This window comes from Lactuca serriola, chromosome 2 (assembly GCF_051521515.1).
Source record: "Lactuca serriola cultivar US96UC23 chromosome 2, Lser_US96UC23_V15, whole genome shotgun sequence".
In the NCBI taxonomy this organism is placed as follows: domain Eukaryota; kingdom Viridiplantae; phylum Streptophyta; class Magnoliopsida; order Asterales; family Asteraceae; genus Lactuca; species Lactuca serriola.
Genome location: NC_136409.1, coordinates 37504012 through 37520404, shown reverse-complemented (window position 1 = coordinate 37520404; position 16393 = coordinate 37504012). Strand labels below are relative to the sequence as shown.

Sequence of the window (16393 nt, the reverse complement as noted above, 5' to 3'; positions counted from 1 at the left end):
ATCAAAACATTAAAGAATTGATTTTTAATTAACTTTTTTGTATTCAAATAACATGGCCACACTCCGATTCCGAAATTGAAAAAGACAGCTACATCTTCAGTATGTTTTTAATTACTATTGTAAATTTAATATTTTGTAATTTGCTATTGATTATATATTATTAAAAATGGTATTTTTTCTTATAATTATAATGATAAAGTCAATAACGAGTATAATTCAATTAATGAAACATTATTTGTCTATAATTTATATAAATGTTTAATATTTCCGTTAAAAAAAAAACTGTTTAATATTGGTTTGTTAATGGAATCAGTCAAAGATGACTTTGACCTAAAAGAAAGATAAAAAGCAATTATTTAACTCTAAATAAAAAAATCCCCTCTTCTCTATTTCAGTATTTGCCAACGATTTCCTCTAAAACAAAGACAAGTACTTTTCGTTCTCACTTCTTTTGATATAAAAGATTGAAGAAAAAAAAACTTACAAATAGAAACTTTTTGAGGTGTTTCCCTAAACCGATATCTATAATCGCTGCAAAACCTTTATTTAACTCAATTCTCAGGGATGAAACAATTTCCAAAATGGGTTTCTCTAGAATCAAAACTTTAGGATTTTTGGTGGAGATCTGTATAAAACACCAACTCATGAATGAGGGTATCAAATTAGTGAGACAGTTAGTAAGATAAGAACACTTACATGTTGATGAAGGCCAAGGCATTTGACCATAGGAATAGTATTGCCAATTTAAGAATCAGATTGTGACAAACAAGAGTCAGCAAATGATATTCCAGCACTTCAAAAATAAACCAGATGATTGAAACTCCACCTAGGATTCCACCAGATACCTTCTTGTCCTTCTATAGGAGCACATTAACAGCTTAGCAGCTTTACAGATTGTAAAAAGTTAGATGATGAACAGATAAGAGTAAGACCTCCATTAATTGTTTCAGCAATGACATTAAGCATGTTTCACATTGGTGGTATTATATTATGACATACAAGTAGAAACTTATTCTTTTTTCAACCCAAGAAGAAACACCCTTTTGCTTCAGTAATATTAATTATTAACACTTAAGAAAAGATAATTGGAATGTGAACAATCTTTATGAAGCAAACTAGGCGAATGCCGCGCGTTGCGTAGAAACACCTATATAGTTGATAATGATGTTGTTAAATTTGATATAATAATTTCTATACTAAATTGATATAATATATTGATTATTTTGAATTATATGATAATATATACATCTATCATAACTTCAGAATCTCAATCGTTTGAATGATTTCTACCCGCGAGTTATACATGAATAAAATTAAATATAATATATTGTTTAATATTATTTATAATTGTTGTTATTGTTAATTAATTTTTTAAAATTTATTTGCTTAATGTTTTACTCTATCATTATTGATTATTTAAAACATCAAACATTACTTTTGATTTTCAATGTAACAATATAATCATTTATATAGAGGTATTTATAACTATTGCTATTGTAAGTTATTTTAAGCTATTTATTTGAAAACTTTTAATGATTATAAAAATATCATTAGGAAATATTTTAATTAAATTGAGATTAGAATTTAGTTTTTGCATTTATCACTACAATTTATCACTTTTAAGTATTTACAAAATATTCTTTGGTTTTTGAAATGGAACTGAAATTTATATTTAAGTTGACACTGTAATGGTATATTTAAATTAACAATTTAAGTATTTTGTCAAAACTGTTCAAAAGTTGTAGCTTTAAACTGATAATGTTTTGCATACAAAAACATTTTAAATCTAATAAATTAAGTATATTATGTTAAAAGTTAAAGACATAAGTTTATAAGTAGAAGTACAAATATTATTTTAAAGCTGAAATTTAGTTTATTAATGATAACACTTTAGGTTTTATTAATCAACTTATAATCATTATTAGAAAGACACTATAATTTATCACTTTTAAGTATGTACAAAATATTCTTTGGGTTGTTTAAGTTAAACTAAAACTGATATTTAAGTTGATTCAGTAATGTTATATTTAAATTAATAATTTATTTTTATACAAATTGTTCCAAAATTGTATCTTTAAAATGATAATGATTTACATTCAACAATATATTAAAACTAATAAATTAAATATAATATGTTAAAAGTTAAAAACATAACTTAATAAGTAGAAGTGAAGATATTATTTTAATATTAAAATTTAGTTTTTATATGATTAGACTTTAGGCTTGATATTTATTTAACCTAATTAACCAAATTATAATTATTATTAGAAAGAAATTGAAAAGTCATGGGAGTTTCAAATGAATGTGGTGAAAGAAAAATTATATGGGGGTTTCAAATGAATGTGGTGCTTGGAAAAATGCTTCTTTTATAAGTATACTAGGCGAATGCCTGCGTGTTGCTTGGGATATAAAAAAATATTTTATATTAAAAATAACTAAGTTATTAACAATTAAATAATAATTTCATAAAAAATATAAAAAATGATTTTTAGTATTGTTATTATGTTGAACTATATTATAAGAGATAAGGTTGGAACTTGAAGTTGTTTTGCATATACAAAGTTATATGATTAAAATAGAAAAAAAATTAATTTTTAAAAATAAATAAATCGTTATTGTTATCTATTAAATAATAATTTCATATTAAATTAAAACTTTTATATTAAATATTATCATTATATAGAAAATACGATAACAGAGACATCTTTTTATCGATCTTAAATTTTATCATTGTGTACAACATATGATAATACAGACAACTTTTTATCTTAAATAGTAAAAAAAAAGTGTTTTGTATCATAAATATTACCATAATTATGTAGAACATATGATAATAGTGACGTCTTTTATAAGGTTGAAACTTTAAATTGTATTACATACATGGTTGTAAAACTTGGCTAACACAACCAAATACTCGGCATGTTACTTAAACTCGGCCTCCAATGGAAGCGAGTTTGCCTAACTCAGCCAGAAGACACTTGGATCCTTATTAAACTCAATCCAAATCTAAAAGATACGATCCAAAATCATTTTCGAAATTCTGAAATTTAATTGGTCACTTGTCGACAAAGACAATCTCACCAAAGAATACAGTCAACGTTCTACAAAGTTAGATGCAAGGAAGATCTCATGGTTTAGTCCCTTTAAAATATTTCACAATCTTTCCTATTTATAGAGGAGAATACATTCTCTTGTTTACTCTCACGATCAATGTGGGATGAAGACATTTTAATTAAACTCATTTCTGTATTTGCCAATAATTTCTTTTTGTTAAATAAAATATTAAATAATAAAAATAAAAAGTTATCCAGAAAATTTATTGTTCAATAGTTCCATTTTTCAGTAATCTCGTAAGTTGCTATAAAAAATCAAGTTTTTATTGAATAACTTTTTGTTAAATCCTAAAATCATAAATTCCGTTAGGTACTTAATATAGAAAGTTTGTGTATATGTATTTTCATGATTCGAAATGTTATTATAAAATGAATTCATTTACAAAATATAATCGAGTATATATTTCATGCTTTTGAATCAAAGTGATTATTCAAACAATTATAATTTTATGTTTAGGTAGATTTTTTTTATATCTATATAACATTATGTAACTTATAATATTATCATAAACAATTTGAATAATCATGAGAGTTTCAAATGTATGTGGTGAAAGGAAAATGCTTCATTTATCGGTCCAAATTGATCAAACTCGGACCGATTCAGCTTAATATACCAAACTACAAAACATTTTTTCTATTGAAACCCGGTTTGTATATATTTTGTATTTTTGAATCAAATTTATTTTTCAAACAATTATAATTTTATGTTTAGGTAACTTATTTATAATATTATTAGAAACAATTTGAAAAATCATGGGAGTTTCAAATTTATGTGCTGAAAGGAAAATGCATCCTTTATTGGTCAAAATTGATCAAAGTCAGACCGATTCAACTCAATATACCAAACTACATAACAGTTTTTCAACTGAAACTTTGTTTGAACCTAAAAAAATCTTGTTCAAAACCATTTTCGGGATTCTAAAACTTAAATGGAGAGTTTCCAATAAAGACAATCTCACCAAAGAATACTCTCAGCATCCTAAAAAGGTAGGCATAAGGAAGTTCTCATGGTTTGGTCCCTTTGAAACAATTCACAACCTTTCCTATTTAGAAGAGGAAACGTTCTCTTGTTTACTCTCACCATCGATGTGGGATGAAGACATTGTAATAAAACACGCTTTCTTGTTAATAAAACATTATTCAACTTATTTAGTAAAACGCCCTTTCTCTTGTTTACCCTTTCTTTATTGTTCAATAGTTAAATTTTTCTATAATCTCGTAAGTTGCTATCTAAAAAGTAAGTTCTTATTTAATAAATTTTTGTTCAATTCTAAAATCATAAATTCAGTTAGGTACTTAATATATAAAGCTTGTTTATATGTATTTTCAAGATTCTAAAGTTCATTATAAAAAGAATTCATTTATAAAATATAATATGTGTATATATTTCGTGCTTTTGATAAAATCAAATTTTCAAACAATTATAATTTTATTTTTAGGTAGATGTTTTTTATATTTATATAACATTATGTAACCTTTTTAAAATATCATTGGAAACAATTTGAAAAATCATGGGAGTTTCAAATATATGTAGTGAAAGGAAAATGCTTCTTTTATGGTCCAAATAGATCAAACTCGGACCGATTCAACTAAATATACCAAACTACATATATTTTTTTCTAGTGAAACTCGGTTTTTATATATTTCGTGCTTTTGAATCAAAGTGATTTTTCAAACAGTTATAATTTTAGGTTTAGGTAGATGCTTTTTTATATTTATATAAAATTATGTAACTTATTTATAATATTATTAGAAATAATTTGAAAAATCATGGGAGTTTCAAATGTTTGTTGTGAAAGGAAAATGATTCCTTTATCGGTCCAAATTGTTCCAGCTCCGGTTCTACTCAATATAGCCAACTACATAATTTTTTTCTAACTGAAACACGGTTTAAACCTGAAAAAATTCGGTTCAAAACCAATTTTGGAATTCTAAAAGTTAACTGGACAATTGCCCATATAGACAATCTCACCAAATAATACCTTCAAAATCCTACAAAGGTAGGCATGAGGAAGTTCTCATGGTTTGGTTCCTTTGAAACATTTCACAACCTTTCCTATTTATAGAAGAGGGAACACTCTCTTGTTTATTCTCACCACCAATGTGGGATGAAGACATTGTAATAAAACACCCTTTCTTGTTTATAGAACATTATTTAACTTATTTATAATATTATTGTAAAGAAATTGAAAAGTCATGGGAGTTTCAAATGAATGTGGTGAAAGGAAGTTAAAAAAAGGGGTTTCAAATGCATGCAATTTAAGAAAAAATGCTAGCTTTATAAGTATGTATGATAATGAAATGAAATGACATGTAACATATTAATTGGAAACATATTATACTTTTCTTTTTATGCATGTAACTCAACATATCAGCACATCAACCGCAACAACAACATATTAGGCCCATAAAATCTCTAAACAACATTAGGGGTAAAATGGTCAATGGCATATAAAATACATCAGGCTTTATCAATTAACATGTTGAATGAAATAAGAGATTTACAATTACATTAAATGTATTTAAGGTTTGTGTTTGAGTCTTGCAAAGTTTTATCATAGTAGTGGACCTGTATGAGTTCCATTTTGTCTCCATGTTAGATTCTCATGTTCTTTAAGATTTCCATATTTATTTATACTATCTTAAATCTGCTATATGGGTTTAGTTATTAAAAACTGTTAGTAATCTTTATTTTTTCAGATTGCTTCAAATGATATGGAAAATATATCTTTTCTTTGAATTTTTTTTACTAAGAAACGTGCCAACCAAGTAATAAGGACATGCTTTGCACACTCTAGTCAGATTTGACCAACAAGTAAATGTCTATCTTTATCTAATAAATGTACTTTTTTATTTCTTATTATTTATGTTACATTTAATCTATGGTTGATGTAAATAGAAAATTAGGTCTGTTTGTATTGATTAAATTTGGAAGTTAGAGTGACACACTATCTAATTTTACATACTTTTGGAATTATCATGTATTATTTACCTTTTTAATTTGCATATTAATTTTTGTTTTTGCATATCTAACACTTTTGTTATTTTCTTTCGTATAGTTTTGATATACTTAAAGAAAATATTAGAAATGGACAATACAGATCGGAATTGGATGTATGAAAGGCTAGATGCCGATGGATTCATATCACCTATTTTTAGAAATGGCTTGAATACTTTCATCGAATTTGCTTGTAGCAAACAATTTTTGATGGATGGAGAAAAAAATTAAATTTCCTTGCAAAAAATGCCTTAACAGACCATATAGAGAAATTGAAGATGTAAAGTTTCACTTGTCTAAGTTTGGTTTTATTCCAAACTACCATGTGTGGGATAAACATGGAGAAACAACTACAGGTTGTACTTCATCACAGATGGATGACACAACCACGGGTTTGAATGAACAACATGAACCCTCTTATAGGGAGATGATTTTGGATGCTGCAGGACCTGATTTCATGACAATGCATATCGACGAGGAGCCAAATCCACTTAAGGCTGCTGATAGAGAGTTGTGGTTTGGCTGTGAAAAAGTAACACAATTGTCTGTTGTGGCTCGGTTATTGAATATCAAATCTGAATATCTCATCCCTGAGGAATGTTTTGATTCAATTTGTCAATTGATGAAGGATGGTTTACCTAAGGACAATACCATGGTTGATAGTTTATATGAGAAAAAAAAAATTAATACAAGGACTTGGTCTACCCGTGGAATTGATTGATTGTTGTATGTATGGATGCATGTTATATTGGCGAGGAGATAAAGATCTTGATCGATGCAAATTTTGTGAAGCGCCAAGGTATAAAAAGTCAAGAAATTCTTCTAAGTTTTCACGTGTACCTTTTTCCCGAATGCATTATTTGCCTTTGACTCCAAGGCTGAAGAGATTATATGCTTCTCAAGCAACATCTGCTTCCATGCGATGACATGCACAAGATCATGGGCATGATATTGGAGTTATGTGTCATCCGTCTGATTCTGATGCTTGGAAGCAATTTGATGTCATCAATCCGTCATTTGCAGCCGAAAGTTGTAATGTTAGGTTGGGACTATGCACAGATGGGTTCCAACCCCATGGAACCTCAGGAGCACAACGTTCAACGTGGCCCATTATAATTACACCATATAACTTGCCACCGTCTATGTGTATGAAAGAACCCTACATGTTTTTGACTGCAATTGTGCCCGGACCTAAAAACCCTATGAAAAGGTTAGATGTTTTCCTTCAACCTGTTATAGTAGAATCAAAGACTTATGGGAAGAAGGCATCGTAACTTTTGATTTATCACTTAGACAAAATTTTTAAATGAGAGCCACTTTAATGTGGACAATTAGCGATTTCCCTGCATATGGAAAGCTATCTGGTTGGGCAACCGCAGGTAAGCTAGCATGTCCACATTGTGGAAAATATTCACAAGCATTTAGGCTGCAAAACGGTAAAAAGATTTATTGGTTTGATTGTCATAGAAGATTTCTCAAATCCGATCACCCATTCAGATTAAATAAGACTAAGTTCACCAAGAACCATACAGAAGAAAGGGGTCCTCCTCCAATTATGAATGATGTAGAAATTTTAAGGGAAATTGAAGATTTTGGCTTGTAAAAAGTGACAGAAGTTAATTCTGAGTAAGTAAATAAACCATGTAGCAAAAAAGTTGGATGTGGTTGGAAAAAAAGAAGCATATTCTGGGATTTTCCATATTGGAAAACAAATTTAATAAGTCATAATTCTGATGTTATGCACATTGAGAAGAATTTTTTTGAAAATTTGTTTTACACAATAATGGATGTGAAGGACAAGACAAAGGACAATACAAAAGCAAGGGATGATTTGAAAGATTTCTGTAATAGAAAAGGTTTTGGTAAAAATCAAGTTACAGGTCAATATACAAAAGCGCCATATGCATTAAGCAAGGAGGAAAAAAAGTCGTATGTAAATGGGTGGAAAATTTGACTTTCCCAGATGGTTATGTGTCGAATCTAGGGAGATGTGTAGACTTGAGCACACATAGACTGTTTGGAATGAAGAGTCATGATTTCCATGTTTTTATGCAAAGATTGTTGCCAATTGCATTCCGCAAGGTGTTACCAACCAAGGTGTGGGAAACAATCACTGAGATAAGTCTTTTCTTTAGAAGCTTAACCGCAACAGTAATTACTGTTGAAGACATGAAAAGGCTTGAAGCTGAAATTCCTGTAATTCTTTGTAAATTGGAGGAGATATTTATCCCTGTCTTTTTTGACTCGATGGAACATTTACCGATACATTTACCATATGAAGCAAAGATAGGAGGTCGTGTTCAATATCGTTGGATGTATCCATTTGAAAGGTTAATTTCGTACTTCACGTTATATTTTATACATTAAATGTTAACTTTGGTTAACTTTAATATGTTACCTATTCCATTATAGATTGCTCCATCAATTGAAAAAGGATGTTAGAGTGGAAGGGTCAATTTGCAATGCATTCTTGGTTTGTAAAGCCTTAAACTTTCGCTCTCACTATTTCGAGCCCCATGTTTATACACGTATAAGAAAGATGCCTCGTAATGATGATGGAGGAGCTGAAGATGTTGATGAAGAAAAGTTGAGTATATTTTTACATCATGGCCGCCCATATGGAAAACTCAAGAGTAGAAGGTTAAGTGATAAGGAGTTTAATGCATTACATTCTTACATACTATTTAATGAAGAGAAGGTGCAACCGTATGTCAAGGAAGCTTGTAATTGATATTTCAAAGTCACATATTATTCAACTTTGCATGATTTCAAATTATTTTAATTATGTTACAGAAAATATGAAAGGTTGCTGAAAGAACTATATCCCGATATAAGCGAACATGATCTCATGGAAGAAGTGGATACAAACTTTGCCTCCTGGTTTGAGAATTATGTGAGTGCTTAGGATATTATTATTATTATTATTATTATTATTATTGACAAATTTCTTATGTAGTTCCTTTTCTGTAATATAGGCACGTCAAAATCAAATAAAGAACAAGTATATACACGATCTTTCAAGAAGACCATTAAGGACGGTGAAATTATATAACGTCTACTTTGTCAATGGTTATAAGTTTCATACAGAATCATATGGTGCTAACAAAGTGACAATGAATAGTGGAGTGTGTATAAGTAGCGACTCTTGTGATTACAATGGCAGGTTGTTGGAAATACTAGAAGTTGAATATCCTGGTTTGCCAATTAAAAGCACAGTCCTGTTCAACTGTGAATGGTATGATCCAACTCCTAATGTTGGGGTCAAGGTCCATAACCAATATAAGCTGGTTGACATAAACAAACATAGAAAGTTTAGGAAGTTTGAACCATTTGTTTTAGCTGTGCAAGCTACTCAAGTTTGTTACATTCCATACCCTAGCATGAAGCAAAACATGTCTGATTGGTTAGCTGTATGTAAAGTTAAACCACGTGGATGGATAGATGTACAAAATACTAATAATAATAAAAATGATGATGCTTTTCAAGATGATGAAGCGGAAGCAAATGAAATCATTAGCCCTATGGAAGAAGCATCCACAAGTTCACGTGATGAAACAGTCGAGTATGGCGACATCTCAAGCAATGCTTCTAGTGATGATAATAATGATGACAATGAGGGTGAGTTTGAGTATAGTTCATCAACAAACGAAGAAGAAGATGGAAATGATGATATGTATGATGATGATAATGATTAAGACTTCATTAACGATTTGTTTGAAACTTTAGAGATTTGTTTGTTTGGTTTTAGTTGCTTTAGAAATTGGACGATAGTGTTATTTATTTGTTTGTTATACTCTGTGTTGTTTTTTCCTAGCAACGGTATTTTAGTCTTTCCATTTTTTCTTGTAGTCCTTTTGGTGGAAACTTTGGTTAATGATGTGGGGAAATGCTAACATGTTCAGGGGTAAATACAAAATTTCCTCAGGTAAAATTGGACATATTGAAAATCAAAAAAAGATATCATATGATGTCATGCCCACACTTAGTCCGACCTAGCAACCTGATCCAATTAAGATTAATAAGGCCCATCCTGATACAGCTTGGGTCGGTCCAAACTAACCAGTCCAATAACATTTCCAACTTTGTTCTTGTTCAGGTCCAGTTTCTGTGTTATTTTTCAGTTTACTTTATGTTTGATTTAGTAAAAGTAGTTGGTTTTTGTGTTTTATACGGATGAATATGGGCGGATCAGGACAATAACAAATCTTTCTGGTGGGATACAGGGTGGTATTTCTAATGGAGATAGCATATACATGAGAATAGCCTTCAAAACAACATCTACAATTAGAGTAAGTATTATTAAATTATGAGAAAAATAGTTGATTGATTTCTTTGACTACAATTGGAGTAACTGTTGTTACTATTAGTTTTTGAAAATTTCCATGAGATTTGGCATATGGATATAATTTCGAGCATATATGGATATGTAGATAACAATAAGTAATGTCAACAATATCTATATCAATTTTTCCTTGAGGTTTTTCAACATTTCTTTATGATTCGGATATTCTGACTATTTAGAGTAAAATTAATAATTGGCATAGTGACAGTAAATTCTGCAATGTAATCCATACGGGTAGATTACGGGTTTGGACCATAATCCATGTGGACAACATAAATAGCATTTTTCTTGGCATTTGCCAATAAGAGAAGAACAGATTGAGATAATGCAACAACTTGATTGAAGAAGGAGTCTTCAGTTCTTGTTTCAGAACTCTTCAATTCCAATTTTGGAGTACAATGCCATCATCACTATGAAGCAACCATCCTTCTTCACTTCCTGAAGCACATATTTTCATTTCACGGTTAAAGGGACCCTGCAGAGTATCAAAATGAGCACAAGGAAGGGCATTTTGGGTATTTTCAAAGGAAAAAGGTTTCATAGTGCATAGTGCTTAGTGTGCAAAACTTAATTAAACCACATCATGTTTTACATGAAAAACTTAATTAAAAAAAGGGCATTGTATTAAACTTTTACATGTTTATGACAGTGCCAACAAACTCGAGGATGAATAGGTTCTCATTCTCCATAATTGGATGGCTATAACTATCTTTCTTGTAATTTGTGGCTTATTATCTTCATTAGGTTCTTCTATAATCTTCCATACATAAACTCGTCCATCCATGCTTGCACTATGTGCAATAATTTCAGTATAATGAGATGATACAGTACAATAAATAAACTATAAAGGAGATTATACCTAGCTAAAATATGAACATCTTCCGCAAAGAAAGCCATACCTGTAACCCTCTAAGAAAAAAGATAAATTGTTGCTATGAATAGATTCGAGGAAAAGAAAAGAGGTTCGTTATAATATACTAATATAGTTAAGAAAAGAACGAACTTGAGCAAGAGCTTTAAGCAGTGATCTTAATGCAGTGTTTATATTAAGAACCCTGATAGTTCCCGGTTTCAAACCATACCATATATAGGTCTTGTTAATAGCAATATGACAACCGACCACCAGACAAGGATCTGAACCATACTTGGTGACGGGAGTGATTTTCAACTACAAAAATCATTTTTTACCTATTCCTTATATATATATATATATATATATATATATATATATATATATATATATATATAATCATTACCATGTAAATCATACAGAAATATATTGTAACGCCCGTAGATCCGGGCTAGTCAATTTAGAGATAATAGGGGTCGAAAACGACTTTTCAACCAAATACTATATAGAATAAATAATCTTAACCAAGTTGTAGAATACGTCTCTAGGGTTCCGTACATATAAAGAACGCCGAAATCCGAGTTATAACGAAGAAGTTATGACTTGTCGAAGTTTTACGGCAAAACCGGCACGACACTGGGAGACGTAAAAAGTGAATTTATGATGGAGGTCTTTTTAACCTTAGTAATCTAAACAAAAGTCATAGAATATGTTAAAATGAGAGCGTCCAAAAAAAGAACGCCCAAATCTGACTTCGTATGAGGAAGTTATGAATTTTCTAACATTTGGCACAACAATGCACGACCTGAAACTCGAATTTTAGTTCGAGCGGTTTTTGGCCTACGCGACCTAAATGAGAGTCAAAGATCTCATTAATAGGAACTCAACGGTAAAAAAACAGACGGAAACGGAGTCCGTATGTAGAAGTTATGAATTTTACGCAGACATTTAACAACTATCTAACGAAAAGAATCCTTTTTTTTTTCTATATATAGAATATAAAGATATGAATATTTATCCAACTCATCTCATTATTCTTTAATAGAATAACTAAGTAAATTAATAGAATAACTAAGTATTTCGCTTTATTTAGAATTTAGTTTATTTTTAGTTTAGGTTTATTCTGTAGAATGAAATTTCATCAATAAGAATTAATAATTAAATATAAATAAGAAGAAGGAGTCTTTATATCGCGTTACCGAGGTCCTCGTTTCAAAAAAATACGCCGCCTGGGGGCGTTACCAGGGCTAACTAATAAAAGGTCCAGAGCTGGAAGTGATCTTAGAAACCAATCGCATTCCGGGAAAAAAAATCCCAATATCGAATTCGCCTAGAAGAAAAACAAAAATTGTGTTTTCATTATAGTCTTACAGAACGACAATTACTTAAATACGTTCGTATCGTCGGAAAGGCAAAAGGGTTAACAGGTCAGGTTTTACTACAATTACTTGAAATGCGCCTTGATAACATTCCTCCTACTGTTAAATTTAAGACCGGTCGAGAATTAGCCGATGGAGTCTAAATGAAAGTTTTAGATCTTGTTTTTACATACACGTGGATATAAAGAATGTTGAGATTAGAGCTTGTATGTTAAATATTTGGATGAAACTTGGTCCCTACTCTTCGAGCGCGATAAATTTGATACAATTTTGTAAATATGAGATAGAATGAGAATTAGCTGACGACGTCTAAATGAAAGTTGTAGTACTCATAAGCACCAACGCGTGGATATAAAGAACGTCAAAAATGGAGTTCGTATGAACGAGTTACAAATTATAATAACATATTTATGTATTAAAATAAAGTATAAATCATATATACGTACACATATATATACAAATGTATATATCATTAGAAAGGTATCGACGATGCGGTTATTATAAGACTAGTGTTGACTTTCGACATTAGTTTAGTACAATAATCGTTAAATCTATTTAAAATAGTATTATGAATGAGTGTTTAGTCGTTTATATAACTATAAGGTCATTAAGTAATTACGGAGGGTAGTTTTTGTAAATTCAATTACTATAAATAAGAGGCTTGGGCTCTCATATTTCTTGCACCATTCTCTTGATTCAAGAGTCTTTCTCTTCTTATCCCCCGAGCATTTCGGTCCCTGGTGATTCGACTTCTCTTTCTGTAGTTTTAGTATAGTAAGGTGAGCGCCGAAGCGCTGCATGAATCTTTCTTAGAAAGATTCAGCGACGAAGTTCCGCCCTTGCAGAGCCCGACTCCTAGCTAAAATCCCCTTGTAAGTAAGTTATGTTTACCCTATTTTAAATATAGTTTATATTTAAAATTAGTATTGCTATTATGAACTTATAATAAATATTTGAGCTATTATTATGACTTATATAAGTGTCGTTACAATATCTTTTTAAATACTCGCGTTACGGAGAATCTGGTTTAAAAGGCCGCATAGGGTTGTTGGATTTCAGAAGTGCTATATGCCAAAATGGTCATGCCCTCCGGTGTTTTATGTCTGGCCCCTGTCTGTACATAATGATTGGAAAGTATTGTTTAAACGCTTATATAATAATAATAATAATAATAATAATAATAATAATAATAATAATAATAATAATAATAATAATAATAATAAGACTAATAATTAGTCACGGTAAATATTAGACTAAAATCTAGTGGTAATAATACTAGGTTTCGTCGAAGAAAATTATTTTTAAGAGGCGAAGCGCTGTCTGAGTTCGGAATCACCACCTTTTCAAGTGAGTGCATAGTTACTTCCATCTTACACATAGATATGAAGTATTTAATATAAATTACGTGCTATGTGTGAATATTTTCTAAATGCTTGCTGTCTATGCTGGGTGAAATATTTTTATACATGTTTTAAATGATTTAAACTGTATATGTATTTTATATCTACAAAATGTGTTGGGTAAAACATGGGTAGATGTAATAGTTGTTTTGTGACCAAATAAAATAATGAGAGGCCTCGATATAGATGTTATTGATGATTCAGTCATCTAGCGGAGTATAGATGACGACCACGGACTATTCTAGACAGTCCAGTGAAACGCTAGCAGGCTCGCAACCTGTAGGTGTTTATTTAAACTGTGTGTTTGTTTGAACTGTGTGCTCACCAGCAGTACTCCATCTCCCACATGGTTGCCTTATTTGACATGAATTGCTGAGGAACCTCCGAAGCATGTGTTGTTACCCCAATGAAAGTCCTTAGACTAGGTCCTTTGTGTTAGATGTTTTAGGGACGTAAAGTGAGGATAACTGGAACGGATACATGTGTTTGTTTGGTTTGATAAAGTTAATAAGCTTATTTATTGTGGGTTGAAAACACTATGTACTCACCAGGTTTCCCAACCTAATCCACTCAGTTTATTTATCACATGTGTTGATATGAAGTTACATTACACTGAGAGATTAAGGAGATATAAATCACTAGTGATAATGAATGTAAGATCTGTTTATGCTTATGTTTCTGTATTGACGATGACATCCCAAATGTTTTAAAATGAATAAAAATACTTTTATTTGGAAATGCTTTGATAACGTATTTATCATGTTTTACTGGGAACAAATTCCGCAACATTTTTATTAAAAGAGGTACTCTGACTTTTATAAAGGATAAACAAAATCGGTCTTTTCTGGCCGTGAAAATGGGGATGTCACAGTTGGTATCAGACCATTAGTTTAAGCAAACTTAGAATTTTTAGGAAATTTCTAGACTTAAAATTAGAATGCTAAGCGATGATTGTGAAAAGAGTGTCTGCTATAATTTAGACACGAGCACTTGTTTATTTTAAGAAAGATGCCTTAAATGTTTTATGTGCCAAATGATTGATGTTATAGCTATATAGATGCCTTATATGTTGTTATTTGTTCGGATCTATGGTCTATTGCCGACCAGATCTGGAAACCTTATGTGTTCAGGATTTTAAGCGTATGGTTACAATATTAGAACTAGCATGTAACGTTTCGGTGTGACAAGGAGATTTATACGTCTATCGTAAATAAAATCTTTCCTATCTTAAATTCTCGTCTCGGTACACCGAACATCTGCTTGGGTGTACAAAACAAGAGGAAGATGACAACCTGAGCCTAAGAATGTGATGGATCATACATCGGTCGTTACGCCTGCACCCAAACCTATCACAATGGCAGAAGTTCAGGAAGTGATGCGAACCATGATATACTGAGAAACTAGAGGAAATGAGATGGCTTACATTACTAAATAATACTTATCGGAAGATATCATAAGAGAGGTATCTTGCCTTTAGAATACGTCTGATAAAATAGAAGTACGTCTATAGAAGTAGGGTACATCTGAATGTACACATTTGATTGGCGGAATGATATGTGACAACCCAAAAATTTCTTTTCTGTATAACCACTCACTTCAATTGAAGTCAAAACTGTGCCTGCTAACTTTCAAACTTTTTGGAATAAGTTTGAGTGTTTTAAAGTTAGTGCTTCAGAAGATATCAGGAGAGTGGATACCCTAGGGTTTATTATGTAGCAATAAGTGCCCAAAACTTCAAGAGTTTGGAGTTTACGGTTCAAAATGGTATTGGGACCGTAAACCCTAAATACTATATAAGTGAGACTTAGATATTTTATTCACTTTTTCACATTTCCAAGGCTAGAGCCATTTCTCTCTCAAGTATGATCCCATTTTTTCTTCAAGATCTTCAACTTGTAAGTGTTTCTAGCCCTAATATGTTTAGATCAAGTGTTAAACATCAAGAAATCATCCAAATACCCCAAGGAAAAGGTGCTCACGGCCCAAGATCCTCTTGGACCGTGAACACTAAAAATGAGGCCAAAGTGTGCCTTATGTCCCTATAGACCTTGGAACCAAACATAGAAACTACCCTTGACATGTTTAGACCTTAGGAGCAACAAGAAAACACCCAAAGATCACAAGGAACAAGTGTTTACGGCTCAAGAATCTTCTTGGACCGTAAAACCTAAAAAAGGTGCTAAAGTGTCCCTATTCTCTTGCCAAACCTTGGAAACAAGACTAGAACTTTCACTTGATGTGTTTAGCACCTAAAAGTCACCAAAATACCCCATGTATATGTGTTTACGATTTGGGAAACCTCCCAAAACCG

General features: G+C 30.9%; 1 pseudogene; it reads left to right on the top strand.

Moving 5' to 3' along the window:
- Positions 1-7070: 7070 nt before the first annotated feature.
- Positions 7071-9806, top strand: LOC145089167 (uncharacterized; annotated as a pseudogene).
- The last annotated feature ends 6587 nt before the right edge of the window (positions 9807-16393 follow it).